This window comes from Anser cygnoides, chromosome 2 (assembly GCF_040182565.1).
Source record: "Anser cygnoides isolate HZ-2024a breed goose chromosome 2, Taihu_goose_T2T_genome, whole genome shotgun sequence".
NCBI lineage: Eukaryota > Metazoa > Chordata > Aves > Anseriformes > Anatidae > Anser > Anser cygnoides.
Window position 1 is genome coordinate 66,713,331 of NC_089874.1, and position 24,090 is coordinate 66,737,420.

Consider the following 24,090-nt stretch of genomic DNA (forward strand, 5'->3'; position numbering starts at 1 on the left):
TTCTGCATGTCAGAAGTCCCCAGGGATTTCCTACAAAACCACCCTCCTGCAACACCCAGGCCTCAGACCACAAAACCACATGCTGGGGCATCAGTGGACTTGCCTGTGGCTTTTTGCCCTGAGAGCACCACAGTCACTCATGGGGGCTTTTACATCCCACACAAAGGCTGGGGGCTTTCCAGAAGGGGAAGCAGCCTTTGGGTCTCCCCTTAGGTGCACCGTGTCAGCAACACATGGGGTCTGAGCAGATGCTTGTGTGTGAGGCACAAAGTGACATGACTCTCCGGAGTCACACGTTGCTGTATTTAATGTAATGCAATGCTGACTGAGAGCACACCTCAACAGCCTGGAAGCAGAGCTTCCTAATGCATGGCTCTGCATAAGGTCTGAAACTTCTCCACAGCAGGAATTCTCCACAATCAAGGGACATTTCCTTAAAGCCATTGAGTTTTGGGCCTCCCTCCTACGGTAAAATCCATGAAGAAGCTAGACTGAGTACATCACACTGGGATGTGTTGTTTCCTGTGTTTAATACACATTTCAAAGCACCTTTTTACACTGCTTTACTAAGGTAGAACTCCAAAACTGAAAGCACGAGGTCTATATAGATATAACTCTTTCTATATGAAGCCACTTATCAAACCATCCCAAGAGTTTCTTATGGCTATGTAGTTTATTGAAAGAAGGACAACAGCAACATCAGGTGAATGGCTGTTCAGTTGGCAGCTGAACTATTTTTGTAACACTGAGATTTTTTTCTGTGTGTACGTGTACCTGCATTGTGGTGCCTGAAACAAAAGCAGGAAGTGCTTACAAAATAGAAAAGGGCATTGTAAATGTAACGTGAGATGTACAAGAAAGACTCATTTACCTCATTTTCCACTGTTAGTGTAGGGCCAGTTTCCCAGTATGCTTGCTTGGGGGGTTGGCTTGGAAGATGAACACACATACACACAGTGGTAGGAAGGACGCTTGAAGAACACTAAGAATGAACACTATTTGAAACACAGAATTTTTAACACCACATTTTTGATTTTCCTCTTTTGCCTCTCAGGCTCAGCAATAAAAATGATTAAAACTGATTTCAGCTGTATACTACCACAATAGTTGTATTTTAAAAAAGGGTGGGAGATTTTTTTTTTAACAATGCTATTGTTATTCAATTTAAAGGAAAAAGTTTGAAAAAAAAATTCCACCAGTTTCTGGGGAAAAAAATTAAGAACACTGTTCAGTTGCAACATTTGTGAGAGAGAGCAAAGAAGAAACCCAGAAAGCATAGCCCAGCAAAGCCCCCTGTTTATCCATAGACAGTACTGCAAGTATTGCACCAGGAGTAGTAGCATTTCTGTTCTCCAAAAGACTTTACTTGGAATGCATATGTACAGAAGTCCTTGGCTGCTCTGTGCATTTCCTCATTTGTGTAATAGTAGTCCCTTACATGGTGTCTTTCACCAAAACACATGTTGTCATTACAACTGCTGCTTTTCATACTGGAGTTGTTCTTATGTTGTGGGTGTAAGATGTTCACTAAATAATTCTAGAAAGCCAGAAGAGGGAGCGCAGGAACAGAAAACACCAAGAATTAAGCATTTTAATTTTTATGGCTATTTCAGCTGGGACCTTAAAAAGACAACCAAACCAAACCAAACAAACACAAAAATGTTTCCAGGAAGAATTTCTGTCCTGCATGGCTCACCTGACAACAAGGATGTATCAGGATCTTCCAGTAGGTGCTAATCACCTGTTGAAATCTGGCCTGGAAAAATCTCAGCTTGACTATCCCAAAACTGTAGAGAGCGTCAGAGCCATTAATCATTTTTGCAGTGAAAACCTTAGCTCTTGAGATGAAAGAGCCCCTGACAATTTTTGAAGAAGTAGAGTTTTGTCATAGTGTTTCTGGCCAAAGCCTTCCTCAGGCACTGATTATTCAAGATAGCTTTTGTTACAGCCACTAGCAAAGATGGTTGGATTTTACTGTGTTTATGGACTTTATGAATTGCCCTTCATAATATCAGTATTTTATTTGTATATAATACAATTACTACAGAATCTTATTTGTAACCATCAAACCATACAGAGGTGCCAGTTGGGATACAGAAACAAAATACAGGAGTATTGTTGCATTTTGACGTTTTCGAAGTCACAGATCAATTTCTCTTTATTTTGACAGTGTGAGCTATCTCTTGTGGTTGAGTTTTTTGCATTTACTTATGCATGCACACATGTGCATGTATGGCCTATTAGATATTTCTAAATAGGTCCTGAAGATCTGACCTAAATTCACAAACAATGACATTGATAAAAATGGACTGTATGAGAAACTTCAGGCTTGTTTTTCTGGGCTGCAATATACTTGCAGGTCTCCATAGTCTGGACCTTAAATTATACCTGTCAGTTTGCACTAATAGACATAGATATGTATGCATTTTATATTTATGTATACATCGATGTGAACATCCTAGTGAAGGGCATTCAAACAAGGTCACTATGACATGAGGATTATTATGAGTTGGTTTTAGTATATCTATTCAAGCTGTAAATCTGCTGTTGTATATACATTTCTATACAGTATACATACAAAAAGAAGGCAGCATTTGCAGAATAGCCAGCCTAATGAAGAAATAAATACATCTCATATAAGACATGGTTAACCTGTGAACAACCCCACACTAACAAGTAGTTTAGGTATTTTTATGCATTCATTTTTATCTCATCTGGACATAGATTTACAATAAAATAGATTGCTAAAAGTTATAATTGGGAAATAACAATATTTATAATCATTATACCAATTATGAAATCCAAGCAGATAAAAGCAGGAAAATGAAGAGGTCAAGAATGGCTCTCAGAGTGTTCATGCCATTAACCTATTTTACTTCTACAAAGAAAAACATATGTTTACAAACTGGTTTTACTGTCATTTACTTGCTGATCTATACTTTAGCATGCCTATAAAGGACCTCTTCAGGAGTTCATGAACAATAAAGTCCAGAAGCAATTTCATTACATTGTTTGAAGGAGAAAAACTTGGGAAGAGCTAAAAGTTTGACAAGTTAAAAAAAAAAAAAGACAAATAGCAATGCAATGCTGAAGCTCAGCAAGCTGCAGATGGAAACACAGCTTCTGTCCTGTCTCAGTGAAAGCAGTTATTCATTAAAGCTGCCCAGTGGCTGTCAGAGATTGGTCCTAACTATATATGTTTAAATCAAACTAGACATTTTGTTGATAATGTGGTCCAAGCCAAACTTCACTTTTATTACTTTAAGAAGGAGTTCAAGGGAGTTAGATGATCTTCAGCATGGAACAACTGCAGTGGTACTTCCTAGCTTTATCATTTATTTATTCCTAGTACTCTCATTGATTTTGATAAGAAATTCTGCACATCAATTTTAACACCAAGGAACCTGCACAGTTCTCACCATGGTTACTCCTGAACCTGCAGCAGAGCAGTTTAACAGGGAGGAAAGCTTACCACAGCATTGCTACCAACAGGAGTGACCAAGTGGGGTTTTCACCCTCCATTCCCAGGGCTCAATTCACCACTCATGGAAATGAGCAGAAATCTCTCTGTTGATAGGGTAAATATCTAACACTGGCAGCTTATCCACAGTGACTGAAGAGAGGTTAGCAGAAATGGCAAGAGAGCTTGAATCCATCGCAGCTCTGAGTTCAGATGCCTGGCAGGATTTTGCTGAACGGAGAGCCACTAAAAGAAGTCCTTGGAAAAGACAGCAGAGGAATTCTAATCATTTCTTCAAGACATAACAGTTGTTTGCTGCATGCCATGTCTCTTTTCCACCACACAGTGACATTCCTTACATCTGTCATCAGATTAGCATGTTATGATAAAACCTCCTATTTGTTTCAACCATATTTAAGGATCAATATCTTTTCTACTCATTTTGTTTTCCTCCTTTTGAAAGGATAGAGCTGGGCAGTCAGCAAATGGGGACTCTCGAGTTTTGACTCAACCCTGAGCCCTTAATCCACCATAAAACTGTGGGTTATCTATATCAGCTTCAGGAATGCATTTCCTATTCTTTCTCTTTCTTTCCTTTTCTTTTGTTCTATATTTTTGACCTTGTTATTTTAACCTATAAGTTCTCCAAGGCAGATATTTTCTTCTCTGTGTTTTTGTAGATAACATATATTTTAGCTCCAATTTCATTTAGGGTCTCATGATAAAACTCCAGCACAGCTATTGTTAATAAACCCAGTCTTGTGAAGAAACTCACTGCATTGTGATTTACCCAGTTTGCCATCTGGTTTGATTTGTAAGTAATAACATCACTCGACATTGCACAAACCATAGGCTGCTTACTCTTTCTACAGGCTACAAAACTTCTTTAACGTGCACCAGATTTTCAGTCACCTTGCATTCTACACAGGTTAATATTTGATAAAAGTGGCCTATTTTAACCAATTCAACTGCAGTGTTGTATGTGCAGTTGAGGTCTGACTGATGAAGAGCCATGTCACGTACCACTACAGATCTTTAATATTAAAAAACAGATCCATCTTTTCTGGGCAGCAGCAGTGTTATTTATTTTGCAAAAGGCTACAGAGACTTCAGCTAGCAAGAAAGCTCAACACTGCACAAACTCATGATAAATGCCAGTCTTTCTCCTAAACACAGACTTTAACAGACAGTGAAAACAAACAGGTACAGAGAGTCCGATAGAAGTAACACAACATCCTTCTCCAGCAACAGCACAGCGCAGTTCACTATCAGTCAAGGCCAAATCCTCCTATCCCAAATTGAAACACAAAGAACACTGCTGCACTAGTAAACCCTTCCAAGGACTCACTCACAAGCCTTATGACAGCTTTGTGACTTTCTTGCTGCAAATAACAGACTGTTTTTTCTATCATCCATTTTAATCCTTTCGTAATATTAATTGATAAACAGTAATTGCTGGCAGCAAAGTAGCAATGAAGTGTATAAGCTCACTGCTCAGAGGTATGCTGGATGCCCACTTTCCTAATACAGTGATTGACTTCAAATGCTTCACTGAATGAATTCACATGAGCAAGTGACACTCCAGCAGCTGCAGAAGCAGTACAAATGCACTCGTGAATGCATTTCAGCATTTGCACTTAGCCTTTCCCCCTTCTGCATTTATTATTCCATTATTAAAGAAGGTTACTTTGCCTATAAAATATCTTGTTCTGCTGCCATACTTTATTTTGCACGTTTCTTGAGAAGTGCAATGTTCATGGCGGAAAGCAACTGTCCAACACAAAAATATCCACAAGACTTCAGCGCCAGTTACAAAGAACTCTCCTACACACTCTAACCCTTAAACACACATTCTTTAACATGATATCCTAAATAGCATTCATTTAGGACAAACGTACATAAAAATTGGGCCACAGTTTTTGAAACAACCCACTTCAGTGTATGTGACTCTTCAGAGAAATTGCAAGGCCATAAATAATGTGTTTGATTCACATCGTTGTTGGACTGCAGATTAATTTACAGAAATTTTGAGGAGCTGAGGCAAAGGTCATGTAGGTAACATCCTGTCATATTATAACCTGTTGGAGGTGATTCACCATTCTCACACCCCCCCGTTTCAATGTGTTTGTCTCGGGTACCTACATCATCCATTTTCAATGCCTCCTTTTAGCTCTTCCTTTTTGCTATCCTCACCTTATTCAATAGCTCAACACACTGCCTGCTTCTCAGCATCAAGGCCTTGAGGAATTTATGGCCCTCTGGTATGATTTTCATTGCTAGCAAGTGGGAGCTGCATCACATTTCTCTTATTATTATTTCTCCCTTTTATTTTTAGTCTCCTGTTTTTAAAGAGTTCTCACTTCTGCTTTCAATGATCTTTTCCCCCCAGCCTCTCCTGCTCCAGGTAGGACCTACTTTGGAAATCGGCAGGCATAGGATTTAAACAGACAATTGCTGTTATTTGAATAAGCTGTGGCAGGTGGCTTGCCAACATGAGGAAACCATGGTGCCATACAGAAGTGCCAGCGGTAGACAAGGGACAGGTGAAGGTGCCCTGCAAGTACCTTAGTGCCAGCTGGCCAGCCCTCTGCGTCTTGCTCACTGCACAATAAAATGCCCAGGTCAGGAGATGGTTAGAAATGGCTCAGGCACAGCAAACTAACTTTTCTGTTCAGTTAGGTCTCCAGCACCTCGCTGAGCTTGGTCAGGCTAGTTTCAAACGTGAGGGCAGTAGAAACTCAGAGGCTGATCATTGCCACATGGATCTACCTCTGACTGTCTTTTTTAAGCAAAAAAGCAACATTTTGGGGCAAGTTTTCTTCCCAGATGGCAGTGATAAGGGAAGAGGGGAGGACGAAGGTTGGGTAGGGCTCCATAGGTCAGATCATGATCCAGCGGCCTCAGTCCACAGCCTGGCATTTAAAGATAAACTGTAAACTGGTACTTACAATAACGTGTAAGATGATGTGTCTCTGCAGCAAATTATCTTTGCTGCAGAGCCGGTAACCTGCAGCAAAGGGGCAAGGCAAATGGCTGGAGGCTGCAGTCCCTGAGGTGCCCCAGCCTGCATCAGCAGAATGTGAATCCAAGGCTTTCATTGCAGAGCAATCACCACTCTATGAATGTCACAAGTTCAGTTCCCAAGCCTAAAGTTAGGGACAGGAGAGTGGTTTATTTGCTGAAATGTGAAGTTCTAAGTCAGCAAAAACTGTTCATATATTCATATCAAACTTGATGCATACTTTAGGTCAAAAAATGATTTCTTTCTAAAGAGCGCAAGTTTTTAATCTGGCATTTCTAAATGACAGAACAGCAAATCTCATGATCTTTCAAGACTGAAGCTGCCTGAAGTTCTTTAAAGCAATGCATAAAATGAAATGAAACATTTTATTCAACACAAAATAATAATAAAAGAAAAATGCATGGGAGCAGAAGGTCATTTTGATTAAAAATAATTTTCAGATTAACTCAAAAAAATTTAGAGCATGGGAAGTATTTTCCAGCTCAGCTAACAAATCAATGGACACTTTTACTTGAGTAGCTCTAATTCACACCCTTTCTAATGGCATAATATTCAAAGGATTGAGCACCTGCAGCTCCTATTCAAGTTGAACATTTAGTATTTATGAAGTCAATGGGAGCATCTGGATGTGCAGCAGTTGTGAAAAAAATCAAGCCTTTCATTTGTCAGGAGTGTGTAAGCAGGTTTAGAAGTGCCTAACTTCACACACCCCCACTTGGAAATGTTGTTGACTACTACAAAAGGATTACAATTCTTCTGCCTCACAGGGAGCCTAAACTCCTGCCCCAGGATACAAGATGCCCCTGCTGACTTCCCACTCCAAACTGGGAAAATATCAGTCCTCTTATGTCACAAGGACCAATTAGTCAATGTGTGTAAAGCTTTCTGAAGGTGAAAAGCATATCTGCTTTAACACAACAGATGGCTATGGTTTTATTTTAAAGGTTTTCTTTAAAAAGAAATTCTTTGTTTTGTCGAAGCACTTACTCTCTTCACTGTCCACTAGTGCAGATGATTTTCACTTTGAACCAGGGTACAGATGGAGGAACTGGATGGCAAATCTTCTGTTCTGGCTGTGAGCATTCAAAGAGAAGAAACTTTAATATTGATCTACTTGATGAACCAGAGTCCCCCACTGTCTTGCAGTAGCGTAAAATATCATAAAACGCTGCCAGTTCTGCTTTCTCTTCTCATTCCTGTCTCTGATGGTATTATGGAGTATCTTCCCACAAGTAAATGAAGTACAAAACCTATGGGGATTTGGATCATCTCTATGTCACTGAAAGTAGCTTACTAAACTGTGTTCCCACACGTGTCCTCATGCCCTGCTGCAATTAGCGTCTTGCACAGATCCTTGAACATATGTTTGCTTTGTCATCCTGTGGAATATTCCACTACTCTACACAAAGCAAGCTGTCAAAGGCTTTACTGAAAGCAATAATGACTAATGATTTATGATAAAATCAGCGCTGTGATTCTCCGCTGAAAAAAATTTGTGCGGCACAAGAACAGCAAGAAGACTGCTCTCAAGCTTTTGTTAATTGGCTTATAAATTCTGATGCACTTCTCAGAAAATATAGCCTCATATACCAGCTGTGATATATGGAAGAACACAGAGGAAAAGAGTGCAACAAATACAGGCAGGATTTTGCAGGTTGAACTTGCTAAACATATCAAGCCTGCCCACTCGAACAGCACTTTCAAAGGGACAATATTGTAGAGTCTAGATTACTCCTACAAACATCACATCAGTATAGTACACTCTTTGATAAAGGGTGAGATAAACCTTCTAAAGGAAGCGATGAAGATGTTTCCTACTGGCGAAGTACAATCTTTTTTTTTTTTTTTCCTTTTAAGCTCATAAATAAGATAACTCATCCTCCCCCCCTCAAACATGTTTTCAATAGTTCTGTTTTCTTGGAAACTTCTCTGGGAAATTTGCCCCTTCTCAGACTTTAGGGTTGGCCAAATTACAGAAAGCTTGAACATGCTAGGATTACTTGATTTTCGTTTTGTTTTTCTTCCCTTCTCCCCCACAGTTTTTGTCCTTCTGTATACGTTAGGTATACATGTGTTAAGAACAGTTCTTAGTCCCTGCTCTACCATTGTGTTGGACAAACTCCCTGGCTTCTGGGGGGTGACAGTTGACCTGACACGAGCGTGATCTTGACTCCTTTTTGATTTCTCCCCTCTCCATGGGAAGCACTAGCAAGGAATTTAGCAGAGAAAGGATGAGGAGCTTTCTCTGAGAAGCATGAAGTAAGCAGCCCTACCGTATCAGGCCACCTATTTGGAGATGCAGTTGGTCTTGCTGCTGCTGTTTCAGTTAGAAGCTGGACCTTTCTGACTTCTTCATTTCTTGTCATGAATGCTCATCCTCCTTAGTGGCAGATAGGTTTTACCATGCCAAAAAAGAGGGAGGTTCTCAGATTACAGTCCCAAATCCACACACTTCAATATCAGGTCACGCTACAGTTTTATTAATTTTCAGAGAATATAACTAAAAATAACTAAAATATAACTAATAAAATAAACTAATAAATATAACTAAAGTTATATTCAGAGAATATAACTGAATTGCACTGACAAAAATTAAATAACAACAAAAGACAAGCTGATGGAATAGAAAACTTAGCTCATCTGTACATAGGCCAAAAGCTTTCTCTGCATCTTTTTCTCCGTGTTTGTTACAGCTGCATTGTTTGACTATTCCATCACTACTTCTTTGATGTGTCACGCTTTTCACACATTTAACTTTCCTCTAGCAAATGCCTCAATGTCGTTCCCTCTTGTATTGTTTACCCCCAGAAACTTCTTTGGATCACAAGGAATGAAGTGAGCCTGTTTACAGTTGGTCTAGTGCAACAGTATTTATGGCTTTACTTCCCTGTAGCTGGTTCTCAGTGTTATAAAGATCTGTCTCATCACTGAGGTGATTTAAACACCTTTCTGTTTCATTTTTTTTTCTGTCCTCTGTTGTGGATTTTTCTATGAAACCGCTGTTGAGAAAGGGTAAAAGACAGTTTCCAAAGCAGCATTACAGTCTCATAAAGTAGGAAATTAAATCTGACTTAGGAGTCCCCCCAGACAGATGAGCCTCATTCTTTTGCAGGATGGCCCACTGCCTCAGTGGCACTATCCCCAGCCATGCCAGCTTTCCCTTTTGTTCAGGTGTACTTCCCTAAATATACTTCCTCTCACTATTTTGTTCTCCATCTTTATCTGAACTGTTTATCTTACTGCTTTATCAGCCATCAGGTCATCTTTCTCTCTTATTTAGTCATCACATTTTTTCAAGGCTTTATGGTTTTGAAATGATAGCAGGGGGCTTATTTTATCTCAGAAAAGTAGCAGCTCTGTGGCCTTGTCCCTACCCCTACTCCCCCTTGCATCTTCTGTCACCTATCTCATCATCAAAGAGATGTTTAGACAAGAACCATACAATTTCATTTCTTTTTTCCTCCCAAGCTCTTCCTTCCCATGACTTACTGACATCCCATTACACCAGCTCCTGGGTTCTGACACTGACACTCATCAATAAAACAGCAAGATGCAGGCACCACACCACAAAATCCAACTTAGCGCTTTTTACACAGCTGATAAAATGCAGCTTTGTGCTCATGCTATGCATTGGTAGGAGCTTCATGCTCAGCAACGATGAGCTCCCCACGCTGCCATTTGGATTTTGCAGTGCAAATTCTTCCATATACAGAAAAAACAGCCAACCCCACTGGCAGCTGCTTGCTTTTACGCTGTTCTGGACAGTACCTCTTGGTCTATTCCTGCAGCCAGCGCAAAAGGGAATTACCTCCCCTATGGTGTGGGGAATCCCCCTCAACCCAAAGCCAAGGCTTGCTGGGAACGCAGCTCCCTGTAGCAGCAATCCCCCTCTCAGCCCAGGACCACAGGGAAAGAGAAGGGCTTTGGGCACCTGCACCCTGTCCTCCCTCCAGGCAAGGACAGCCCTTTCTTCTTCTGTTGTACCACCCTAGAGTTCAGTGCATTCAAAAGGGTCCTTTTCCTCTCCTTTAAGCTGTCGCTAAAGCCCACTACAAACTGTAATTTGGAAAACAGTAAGTTGCTGAAGCACTTCAAAAATATTTTCCCAGGGATTAGCTTTCTGGCTCTTGCATTACACAATCACAATATCTAAATGAGGAGCCTACAACACGTCAAAAACATGGGCATCTCAAGAGAGGTGGGAAGAGAGTGTTCATGCTGGTTTGCATCATGCAGTTTGATGCCCTATGTGTTGCAGATCACTTGTGACCCTGAGTGCTACCAGCTGTGCTGTAATTAACACAGCATGCCTGGCACAGAGCAGGCAGGCACTTGTTCTTGGAAATCATTGTGTCATGTGTCCTCCGTCCTCTCCCCTCTCCTGCTCCGAGAAGGTCTAAACAAACTGTTACTGGACTTTTATTCTTTTGCAAAGTCCCCTTACTAGCATGCTTTCTACAGGTTTTCTACTCGTTCCAAAAAAGAGGGACACCAAAGGCTCTCCGTGAAATCTGAAGGTGTTGAAAAATCTATTTGCTCCCCCTCTAAAGAATTTACAACTAAAGCCATGTGGTTTTTTTTTTTTTTTTTTTTTTTTTTTTAGCCAGATGGTAAGAATGAAAATAGGAAGAACTATTCCTTTATAGAAACGCTATGGGGAAAGGGCTCCTACACAGCTTCTGAGGGTGCAGACAGCCTACTGCTGCCAAAGTACTAAAACCAGGTTACAGAATGGATCTGGTGTGGATGAGGAAATCTAATTACTTGCTGTAATTATTTGCATCCTAATATGAGGGAGGTGGATGCTGGAGTGGTATGGCTCTGCGGCCACCCATTAAAATCAAGAGGCCTCACTCAATTGGTTTTCTCCAGCTGGGGGTCTGGTCCTTGGCTGCCTGCTGCAATCATGGATTTTAAACAGACCTGTCTGATGTGGGATGTTGTACATACTTGCAAGAAAAACAGAACACTAGTACACTTCCACAGGATCAAAGAAACTGTATTATTCCCAGCCAAGCCTATTGGCTCAATCTCTGGGGTATTTTCTCAGGATGAAAGGATCACACTATTGACCTAAACTGTACAATATGCAACCAAGTATCATTTTCATAGCAGTTCATTTCTGGAATTTGTGAAAATCATATATTTTTACAAAACCCAGTATCCTCATAGTACCTGCACAGCTGTATCAGCTCTACATTTGCCCATTTCTCTCTACAGTTTGTTCTCAAGAGCCTTTTATTACATTTTCCCTAGGCAATAAGCAGTTCAGGGCTAGTTCCTTTTGAGATGCTGCATTTACAGTCATCTCTTTGTGAGAGATAGAAAGAAGACCTTAGATGAAAGAATACCCTTGAGGAGAGTTCTGGAAAAGGCAAGGAAAAAAAAAATGGGATCTGAAAATAGGGAACCTAAAAGCCCCTAGGAAATGGCTGTATAGCTTTTAGCAAGGTTACTGGGGACAAAAGAGCCTAGGCAAGCTTGATTTATTCTGCAAAGCCTATCACTGAAACAATTGAGAAACACAATATGATTCGTAGGAGAAGGATTCACACTATACATTTGCTCACCTGGGGATATAAAGCAGCTTCAAAACATTTTCACCTCACATGAGAAAACCTAGTGGCAGCTGTTCCCTCACTCTTGTTGCATCTGGTGTAAATTCAGAGTGATCTCATAATTGACTCAGGCTCCTGATCATGCTTGTCACAGATGGGTGCTACTGAAAACAATTAGTAATTGATTTACAGAAGATCAGAAATAGTGGAAAAACATTATTCATTCAATTAAGACAACTGGCTTTCCTGGCTAAGGAAGCATAACTGCTTATTAAGCAATAGGAATGGATTTCTGCCCTGTTCTTCTTTAGGCAAGAGCATAACCCACAAATGGGATCTACACTAAGGTTTTCTGCTAGCTAGAGGGGACAAGAATCACTTGGAAAGGCAAATTTAATTTTCCCCTGTTTTTTTTTTTTTTTTTTTTTTTTTTTTCCCTCCCTGGAGAATGAGCAGCAAAGCTTTTAAAAGATGGTTGAGGGAATCCAGGCTCCAATCAACCCAACCAAAACCTTGCCACTGATTTCAGCAGGGCCAGAATTTCCATCTTAATGAAAATGCCTTTTCATTTAATAATCTCAGCAGGAACTGCCACAGTAACATCATTAGCAGGCCTGCATTCATAAAAGTTGCTTCTAATTTTTCCATGTCTGCCTGGAGAAACCTCAAAGTACCAACCACGTGTCCTGAGGGCGGTGCAGCTTTTTACAATAGCTCAGCTAGTGGCCGCTGCTTGGACAGGACTTAGTACAGTTTTCTTCTGTGCCTAAGAAACAGAACAAAGCAAAGCACAATGGGCTGAATTTGGTACTGTTTTGCTATACTGGAAATCCAGAGTCACTCCACTGGGAAACAGGAGTATTTTTCTGGATGTCTCATCTTCAGGCAGGAACAGAATTTGGTCTGGTATCATTACACTTCTCATAGCAGCAGTGGCAAATGTAAGGCTATTGGAATTTTTTTTTTCCTTTGTTAATACCTGGATGAGTGCACAGTACACTACAGTGTGCTGGATTGCACAACTAGAAGCCTTTTCAGAATTTTTTGTTCCAGCAGAACACAATGTCCCTGGGCAACTCCTGCTTTCATACCATCTCTTGCTGCAGAACCAGCACAGTAATAAACCTGTTGGAAGAATAAGTTCCTGGCTGTTGACCAGAAGGTTTGTCCTAAAGACCACAGGCAGGAGGTCTCCCCATGACCATCTTACTGCTGTTTCTGAGCAGCACCACACTGGGAGGCTGCACAAAGCCACACAAAACTTTTTTTGGAATTTGTTTTGTAATGTGGTCCTTGGGGGCCCCTAACCCCTGCAGTGGGGCAAAGTTCCAGAAGCCAGCACAATGCTCAAGTCCACCCTTGTTTTCAGTCTGCATTTGGTATGAAAGCACATCATACTGGTATGGATACATGAAGAGGTAACAGGTGGTCCCCCAAAACTTTTTCATTCCTCCTTTAATCTACATTTGATTAAAACTTTAAGGCTTTTTTTTTTTTTAATATATAAGCAAACAGACATATGCACTAGCAAAACACAAACCAATATTACTCATCCATCATCCTGAGAAGTAAAACAAATGTACCTTCCTAACATCTATTTTCAGGTCTCACTTGAGGAAATCTTATGAATTTCTTTTTTTTTTTTTATTGCCTATTTGATCTTAAAGGGATTAAATAAAATTTATCTTCTCTAAACAAAAGTCCACAGAAGAATCACGGATTTCATATCACAGAACTTATAGGCTGGATCCATAGCTCTGCCTTAAAAGTCAGCTTTTTTTGTTTGCAGTGTTTTTAAGTGTTCCTATATATCTGAGCACTAGGAACTGATGCTAGTGGTCCACCGATAACAAAGGTTACTTACCTGTGTCCTGTCTTGAGGAGTGCTGTTAGAATTTTCTATATCAGCAGCTTTTCCAAGTTTCATATTATGCCAGTTATAACCTCCAGGATGGTTCAGGAGATCTGAAAAATACTAACCCTGGAAAAACATAATTGCCTAGGAAAGGAAGAAAGCAAAGTAGACTTATTTTGTCTCTGATTGCTTTCTTTTCAGGGAGCATCAGCTGCAGAACAGCAATACAATCAATAAAGACATCTAACAGTTTCCTCTGGTCTTGCTAGTTTACTGACAAATAGTACATGTTCACTATGTGGTCACAAAAAAGCTGCAGGCATACAGGAGCACAGGAGAGATGCTTTGTTCTTGATATTTCAGAGAATGTAAGATGTGTCATAACAGATTGTAACACTCCTGTATCCAGCATCTTTTTCTTAGTACTGACCAGAACAGATGCTTTAGAAAAATGTGGCAAAATTATAATGCATGGGAGCAGTGAGTTGTGCTTTCCCACAGTGAGAAATTCCACTGTTATACCTGCTACTGATGCTATACCTCCAGAAGCCCAGCTTTCCATCACCCCTAATCTAGTAATCGTTTGATACAGTGCTGGACCTCTTCAGCACTGGAGCACTACCTGCTCAGTGGCATACTTTGCATGAGGAAGATTTGCAGGTTTGCAAGATCAAAGCCAAACATCGCAACTTTCATTGGTTACGTTAAGAAAAGACTAACTGAACATCGGTGAGAAGTAAGACTACGTGCATTTATCAGGTTACTAGCCTCCAGCAGGATCCCTCTGAGCAGATTTCTGCCCATGAGCCATACCTCAGCGAAGTTCACATTAGCTTTAATTGCACGCCTGGGTTCTCAGCAAAAGACTGCACTGCTGTTGATGGTGGAGAAAGCAGAGCTGCCTTGGTTCCTCCTAGTATTTGCGACTGGCTTCCTCCTGTTACAAAGAAAGGAGAAGTGTTCTTATGTGTGTCCTGTTCTGGGAAGAGTGACAGGGCTGCAGTAGCTGTCAGTCACTGAGTTACAGGACATTTACAGTGAGCTACTCGACTGCAGCAGGGAGGACAAGAAATACACAGTGCTTCATACTGAAGCTAGAGTGAAATTAGGTAGCCTCTCCTTCTGCTTAGCTGAGAACTTGGTGTTCCTCTTGCAGGGCAGCTAAAATAGTAGTAAGTATTCAATACTGGAATCATCTTTGATGAATAACTAAAATGTTAATCTGCATCTCCAAATGTTAATAAAAATGTCAAAATCTGGGCAGAGTGGGATGTTGCCTAGAACCACTTATTTCAACAAAAGTCAAAGGAAGGAGGAAAAGGAGAGCAATAATATAACTGGAAAAGATGCTTACAGTAGCATAAGGAGAAAATAAAGTGGTTCACACAGTGGTAAGGTATAAGTGCATTTAAGTACTTTTCAAACTCTCCATTGGGAAAAACAGCTGTTAGCTTTTATTACTTGAGAGAAATAAAACCTTGCTGTTTAAAAATACACATTTTCCCCAAATTTCATTCTGTGCTTCAACTGTGCTCCTACGTAGGCACAGTAGCTACTTTTTAAATAAAATTTATGCCATTCGCTGTCTTCATTAAGGATATACTGAGCTCTCAGAGAAATGAATACAAACTCTGTATCCCATTGATTTCTTGTGAGAATGCATCAGGCTCTGAATACTGATCCTTTCTGCAGGAAACAGTAATGAACTTAATAATGTAATTAGCTGTTGGTAATGACACAGTGTCTTTCCCACACACATCTCCAAGTGCAGACTGGTCACCGCAGACCTCACTGCTGCCCTTATCCACTGAAACCCTTATTACGATCAGCAATTTCAGTGAAATTAATGTGGCTTCTTGCTGAGGAAGGCATGAAGAAGGAAGGCAGAATCAGTCACTGAATAAGTGTCACAGACAACCCAGTGTGAGCATGGGGACAGTTATTGTAAAGGTTTCAGTGCTGGGAAACAAGGTCCAGTGTACTCAGAGGACTTGCCCAAGGTTGCACAATGATCCATCAGCAGATGTAGGCTGACAGCTCAAGCTGGACACTCATGCTTTGCCAGAAAATGCTTTTATAAACAGGAACAACAGTAATGACAGTCCAGAGGGGCACTGGAGGGCACCTATTCCCCACCAGATACTGCTTTTGAGTTCTTCCTGCCAGAGATAGTGCTTGAAGAGACATCTTGCTATACAAGCTGCCTGTAATAAACTAATCCGTTCCTAACAAGCAGCTTTCCTGAGTCATTTATGCTGCACTCTTAACTGCAATTAGACTTGTTTTAGCATATTGCCTGAGGCCTTAAACATCATTAATTTTTTTAACATGGTGTACTCCAAGCTTGTGTGAAGCATAGTAGGAATAAGCTCAAAACTTTGAAGTAACACCAGTTCTAGGTGTTTTTCTCTCCTCATGCACATAGGATTTCAACAGTTTCCTAGGGAAAAGCCCCCTAGAGCTGCTCTGCAGACCCATGGAATGGCAGTGCCTCAACACAACATCCCCAGCACTATAGAATTCCCACTGACTGCCACCTGCACCAGCAGGGCAGCTTCAGAACTTGGCTATGTCTTACCCCAACACAGGCCCACCAAGCTATTTCTCAAACTGTGCTTATGCCAAAAAGTAAACAACCAAAATGTCAAGATGATCTTGCCAAATAAGTGGATTCTCCCAGTAGCAAACCCATTAGGATAAAATCATGCAGGGATAAAAAGGAGATTTTTCCTCATGTCTTGAGCATGTGCTAGTGCAGGTTCTGTCCACAGTGGACAACAAGGCATCAGGCTGTGAAGGAAAGCTTCCCTCTTGCTTCACTGCAGCTGTTGCCTTGTGAACTACATGCAGCAAGGGGTAAAACCACAGACCCAGTAGCACAGGGACAGTAGCAAAAAAAAAGACACCCTCCCCCCCGCCCCCCCCCCCAAAAAAAAAGCCGAACTCCATAATGGGATGCCAAAAAGGCTAAATCCCTTTTAGGGGCTTCATACCATTCTGGGTAACTGTTCACTGCAGTTTCAGATAACCCCAACAGAAAATCATGCAAAGATGCTTACCCACTAAGCCACCCCACACTTAAAAGAAATTGATGAAAAGCTAGGAGAAGTTTCTGGATTAGAAACCAGCATGGATTTGTTGCAATTTGATGGCAAGAACAGTTCAAATGATTTTTCAAGGACTGTGTTTAGCCACTGAGTGTTTGTCACATCTTTTGGGGTTGGGTGATTGCACTCACAGCTGAGTGTTGAAGATGCTAATTGGACTCTCAATGTACTATATCTTCCCTTTTTGATTAGGCATGTACAACTGTTAAGTACATCTTTAAAAGGAGCAAAGAGGTGAGCTTAGTGCCACTGTTACACCAAGGGGCATGTGTGTGTTTGCATGCACACCAAGTAATGCACAAAGCCTGAAGAATACAACAACTGCTAGAGATGGAAAATGCCAACCTCAGTGTGGTACTTGAGAAAAGCATGAGGTCAATAGCACAGAAAGAAAAAGTCTCCTCTGATGCAGGCAGATCAGTACTTCCTAAAGTGTGTGTGAATAGCAACAGTGTGGTCCACAGAGCTGAACCCCTTGGAGCATTTCTAAGGGAAACTTTGATGCTATCAGTACATGCTGGTCTGCAGCAGTTGTCCGTGAAGAAACAGTTCAGGAAAAAGCATGAGACCTTGAGAACAAGCTTTTGTTTTAGTGAGTGGGAAGTGAGAAAATGGCCTGTTTCCTTTCCCGTGCAGATGGCCTGGCACAAGGCAAGTTGCTGTACTCTCAGGGCTGGAGCAAGCACTACCACGCTTACTTCAGGTGCTGAGCAATGGCTAATACAGCTGCCCTTACCCCTCTACCTCCAGCTTTTGCCTAGAAACCAGCTGAAATCAGAGATGTGCTGTACACAGAAGCCTAGGCAGGGGGTTCCCCAGTAGCTCGTGGAAGCACAAGCTGCCTTAACAGGTTAATTTCCCAAGAGAAAAACACTAGAAAAATTCAATCTGTGATAACATAGGCAGTACAGTCTTTACCTGAACCTGGAGAACTGCAAATTGGCTCTCACAGAGCCTCTGTGCTCACCAGCCAGAAGCAGAAGGTGCCAAGCATGAGGTGGGAAAGGAAGCAGATGTAGGAGAGGAGACCAAGCATGTGAGTGAGCTGAGCCGCAGCCAGATAAATCCCCAGACATCTCATGGCAGGCAGCTTCCCTCAGAGAGCAATGCTGAAGCTTGCTGCAAGCCTGCTGGAAAACAAAGACTGATAAAGAGGCTGTTTATTCTGGTTCACTTCCTATAACTGACTTGGTGACCTTCAGAGCTCGCCGGCTTGCGGTTTGAGTGGCAGGCTGTCAGCATAAGCGCCTGCCCTACAGACACCTATAAAACACAGCCCTTAGGAAAGGGAAACTGAGACCATGTGTTTATCTTGCTGTGAATTGATGACACAAGCAGCTCAGCTGGACTGTGCTCACTGAAAGCTTATCCTTCAGTTCCCAAAGGTTCAGTCTGGAAGGGAGCAGTCCCTGAGCAGAACAGCATTGCTTGCTCAACCTGGTGCTGCAGCTGAAGGGCAGAGGCAGGAGCTCCAGATCTAAAACCAGACCCCAGACTGCAGCTGGTGAACCCATCCCAAAACAGCCCATCTGAGCCCATGAATTACTATGGCTTTTCAGAGAGGTGGAAGTCATCAATAAGATTTGCTGTTCTCCTGAAAAAAGACCATCTTCAATACAACATTGGTAACAAACTGAATGCTAGGGAGAAGGTGGCCTTCTAAATCCTACAGGTCAAGATGCCCCTTGGAGAACAGTGCATCCTCCTCAAGAAACCTTCTGACTAATGGCATCACTGAGCTAACTCTGTCTTTGCTTACAGCTATAACTGCAAATCCTGTACTTTTGATCAGGAATCATCAGGTTACTGGTTATCACAGACCTTATAACTTGTCTGTTTGTAAACGTAAACCCAGGTTCATGTTTCAACTCTAAGTAGCTAAGAGCACCGGTCCCAGGATTATCATCTTCCCACCTGTGCATTCATGCATTGCAGTAGAGCACACATACTTTTGTTTGCCAATTTTCTAAAATTACTGTTTATCTGAAACAGGCAACCCATTGTTAGCAAACAGAAGTGGTGAAGAGAGGCAGAATAATTCTTTTAACCCAGCTGCATTTTGAATTCTTTTTCTCTGAAAGGCCTTCGTACCCTGAGAAAAAACAGCCTGTACGATGCCCTGAAGCACTCCTTGGAGAAAGTGAGCAGTCCTTCCTGCTTGGTACATGATGAGGATCTGCAAGTGAATGATCAAGCAGGCTGTTTTCCAAAATGCTCAGATCTTCCCTACCAAGGGCTGAAAGAAAGAGTTGCAGCAATAGCATGATAGTTAAGATGTCTGATTTTCCACATGCTGTGAATAACAAGTGAAAATATCAAAAAAAGTTTACTTTTCTCTGTTCTGAACCTGGTGCAGGGTATCCACCCATTTAGGTTCCCTATTGCGTGGATTGTGGAAGTATGTAAAGACAACACAGGGCTTAGCCCCTCTTTGTACCTGTGAACAAGCATGGGCTGCAATTGCAGCCTGCCAAATGTTCAGGGATATGACCTGTGCTCTCCATGCCACAGTGGATCTCATATCTTGTTGGACCCAGTGGAGATAGGGCTGTTGTCCTTCTCGCTGTGCAGCAGTTGAGTAACCAACGGTCTGGTCCCAAGGAGCACTGGGAGTGGGTCAGCACTTTCAGGGCAACTCTTTTCCTACAAATGTTTCTGTTGGTACCTACTCAAACTTCCTCAACAGTCTCCAGCTGGTTTGGTGGGTGTGCTTCACTGATTCCCAATACGAATTATGAGCTGTGTTTCCAGAATTACTTCTTTCTCATTAAAAATCACTTCAGAAAAGTCATATAACTCCCCTTAAAGACATAATAAATTAACATTTCTTACCCCTTATTTAATAATACCCCACCTGCTTTCCCATTCTTTCCATAGGTTATGGTGGACTGCCCATCTTCTATTTGCATTTATGCAATACTGCAATTTCTTTTTCTTCACTAAACTAAGCACTTAAATTCCAGAGGCCTCCGCTGGCTATCCTCATTGCTCAGCTTCCTCTGGATCTCAGCTATATTATTCTTTCTTCTAGGGACAAAGGAACTGCCATCACCAGCTCAGACCCATTCATCCATGCTTTCCTACATCCTGCCTCCAACACTGGATTATCCTGGGTTTTTAAAATGCTTCCCCAGGACGAATACTTTCACTTCTCTTGATATTACTCTGGTCTTTGTTGTTTAAATCTCAGCTCTAGGTGTAGTTCTTCTAAATACCCCCAGAAAGTAGTCACAGCTGAAATGTCTTCAAAGGCTGGAGTCCTACTTTTGCTTTTAGCACCCTTTGCTTGTTGTCTGTCCTCAAACCAAAATGAGCGCAGCTGCTTATGCTTACCTGTTGCCATGGTCCTCAATGTGACTAGAAGTGACCGCAGCTGATGCATGTGGCTTTTCCAAAAAAGCCAGCATGCCTCAGTCCACTGGACCTGAGTACAGAGCACACATGAACAACGTGTTACACACTACTACCACACTATACTAATAGGAACATGCCTTCAATTCCAGACATGATTTAAATGACCATGTACTGCCATGGTATCTCAGACACCATTCTCATGCCCCTTTCCTCCCTGCCATGCACAGCACCTCAGCCTGCAGTCTCCCACCTTGTCTCCTTCTATGCCCTTCCAAATATTTGTGTTTCTGCAGCTTTACCAAAGTGAAAATAGAGCCAAGGAGAGCAAAAATACCTGGGGTTAAGCAGAAAGCACAGAGCTGTAACCATACCAGAGCATCATAATCCCAATATATGGGGTTGATACCCAGAAAATGAGCTAGACATCCACACGACTGGACTGGGGCTGTGCCCATCCCCCCCCTTTTTTTTTTTTTTTTCCTCTCCCCAAAGAAATTCTGAATCCCAGGCCACTGTTGCCACCTAAACAGACAGCACTCAACCTGGATAGGTGATGTCTGGTACCTGCTGAGGAAGTGTGCTCAGGCTAATGGGATTTCAGACACTTTCTCCCTTATTCTGCTGTTCCCAAGCAGAAGCCAATCTTCTCATACCCTGACACAACTCAGTACAACGTACAGAGCAAGTCCTGCAGCCCATTCATAAAAGGAATTATGAAAGCATCCCACATTCACCACAACCCTGAACGCATAATTGTGGGGGAGAAGTGCTTTTCTCCATCAGAGAGGATGTTGTACAGAAAAACTTCCTGTGGAGAGCTAAAAGGGCTCATAACATCTCCAGGGAAGCAGCAGCAGCTCCATCAGTGAAGTAATTTATAGTGAGTTTCACTGAAGTCCCATGAGGTCCTGCACTGATGGAGCAGGTTCAGTACCCACCTCCAACGTGAGGCAGCTCAGACCGTGCCTGCTTTCTGCTATCTCCAATGAAGGAAATAAGAAACCAGCCCTTTGAGGATGGTGAGCCGAGCCCCACCTGTTGGTAAAACACCCAGCCAGGCAGCCGTGCTTGCTGCTGGCACCAAGCCCACCAGGCGCCTGGCTAGGGACACGACACGCTCCTCCTGCTGCTGCTGCCTGTGGGGGAGTGGGGAGGAAAGCATGCCAAATGCATGACTCACACAGGAGTGAAACAGGACGAATATCAATATTAGGCAAGCCTCTGACACCGAGGGGATGCAGTCCTGGCAATGTTGATTTATAGCCTGTTAGAGTTGTTTTATAGCTGCTGTTGGATTTGCTTATTAGGATTTGTGAACTGATGCTTCACCATTAGAAGTATATGGGCTTGGGTTTTGCAATTCATAGAGCTTGAAGATCCTGGGATTTTTGCAGTCTTTTCTTCCTGCCAGGAGTGTTTGTAACATGGGCTACTGCTCTCCTTGAAGGAGCTGTCATGCCCTTGACTGCAATCCAATCCACATCTAAGTGGAGAAAAAAACACTGCTTTTCTTGCCCTAGCTTCTACTTTCTGGAGGACCATACTCATTTTGGGTTTTCCACTGAAAATAAGGAATACAGTGGATCTTATGTTTTATCTTTCTTTTTGCAGCCCAAACTGTCTCAATCTATTTGACAAACTGCTTGGCAGCAACAGTTGCTTGAAAAATTAGATAATTTGGGAAAGAGGAAATTATCTGTGCTGCTTGCTGTCCCACTGGGATTCAGAGCATTCCCTGCTCTTTGGGGGGTTATCAGGTGATCTTTTTGCTTGAGATAACTCCAGAAAAGCAGAAAGCAAAAAATAAACAAGCTTCTTGCCAGGTGTTATTCAATAGCACTGAACAATTAAATCATCCACCCTCAGTGCCAAACAAGAGCTGCAGAAATGAACACTATGGAAAAGCCCCATATAGGCAAACCTGCCCCTGCCTTTGGGGGCAAGCATCAGCTTCTGTCAAGAACCATGCAGGAATAGTGCTTTTACAGCAAAGTAGTATCAGTCCTCTGAGCATTTTTACACTCTATACCTCAAAAATCAATTTGCTTTGCAAAGTGGTAGAACTCCCTCCCTTCTCTAGGATTTCTGGCCTCAGTGGATTTAGCTCTGTCTTTGTTCCCTGAATAGAAAGCCCTAACTTCAAGCACTCAGTGGTGGAGAGAGGACCTTTAAAATTCCAGCCCTCAGCACCCTTGAACACATGATGATAGAACACAGCAAGCCTACAGCAAAATAATGCTCATCACCTTCCCCTGCCCTCAGGAGCATCTTTCTTCAGCAGAGCTGGATGCTTTTCAAGGCCTAATTAGGATTCACAATTCCTTTGCAAGGCATATTAAGGTTACCTGACAAGCAGGTCAGGCTGCTTGTTGCAAATAAATTTTTATATGAAACCTTTTTTTTGGTTACTGATTTGAAGAGGTATCCTGACTTCTCATAGTAAGATTGCCTCCCCCCAGTTTTTTTTTTTTTCCTTTCTTTCTGTTCACCAGCTATTTCTGACAATTACCAGCCAGCATCTGGGTTGTGCATGTCTCCTGGCATAGCTTCTGCATGCCAGGGGTAAAGGAACTACACCGTGCCATGAAACAAATAGCACTGCATTGCAACCAGAGCTTGAGGTGGAAATTTGGACTAGAAAAGGAAAAGAAATAGCCAGACATTAGGTCTGTATCATCACATCTTTGTGTTCCTGATTCACAAAGTCAGACAGCTGTTTGGACTGCCAGTCTTGTCATACCATTTCAGAGCATTTCCTTCAAGAAGCACAAAAACTCTCAGCTGTAGGAAAATCACACTCCCATGGAGCCACCCCTAGCTCTGTGCACAACCACCTTGACATCCTCAATATCAGGAGTTTCTTTTAAAAACACCTTTCCATCAGGTGGTCAATTACATACCAGGAATGAGATTCAAGTAGAACCAAACGAGCTCCCCTGAAGCTCAGGCTTAGGGCAGAGGGATTTCAGCCCACACCCTCCCCCTTTCCAAGCAACAAGCAGAGCCCTGCCAGCAGCTGCCTTTTAAAGCAGCATCCCAGCCCTCCACCTGGGAGATGCACAGGCCAGTTCAATTGTTTAATTAAAATGGCTTTAACAGTCCAACACTTTAATTTTTTCCCTTCTTTTGTTTTAAAGGGTCATTTGTACACACAAGGAAAATGATTTGAAAGGTTTCACATCAGCCATATGGGAAATGTTAAACACCATGTCAAAATATCGCTCCTGTTCACTTAAGCAAAGTGAGCTTGAGCTTTAATTTCCTTTACACCTTAAACCCCTTTCATGATCAGTTTTGCCCAGCATCCAGTTCCTTCTCCACTTCGACTGCATTTCATATTAATTATGAAATACTGCAGGACAAGCTCATGGGTTGCTCTCTGCCCTGCTGTGTCATATGCTGTTTTGTCATCCAGCCCTAGGATAACCAAACATCTCTGCACTGCAAGCGCTACATTTTAAAAACAGTTTGCAAAAAATGTCAGTGACAGGACACAGCTGGCTGTAATTTAATGGCTACAGAGTATTAAGAATAGAAACAACTTCAGAATGCACTGAAATAGCTAGAAATCTAAGACCCTTGGCTGACTTAACGCCTAGCAGCCTCTGTGTGAGGGGGACGAATAGAAGAGCTCTGTAAGACCCTTTAATTCCAGCAAGCAATTGGCAACCACACTTTAACCTGCTGATGCAGAGTCCTCTTGACTTTGCCTTTTATCCTGGCTTTTAAGATAG

At 42.0% G+C, this 24,090-nt stretch overlaps 1 long non-coding RNA gene across 1 annotated transcript; it reads right to left on the reverse strand.

The window, feature by feature from the left end:
• Window positions 1–1,139: 1,139 nt before the first annotated feature.
• LOC106044366 (uncharacterized) lies at window positions 1,140–23,340 on the reverse strand. Its single transcript, XR_010829370.1, has 8 exons — window positions 23,257–23,340; window positions 20,336–20,426; window positions 17,921–18,132; window positions 13,905–14,832; window positions 12,053–12,201; window positions 7,470–7,555; window positions 6,409–6,606; window positions 1,140–3,718 (listed from the first exon to the last, which is right to left on the reverse strand). It is a non-coding gene; the product is annotated as an uncharacterized lncRNA (long non-coding RNA).
• Window positions 23,341–24,090: the final 750 nt, after the last annotated feature.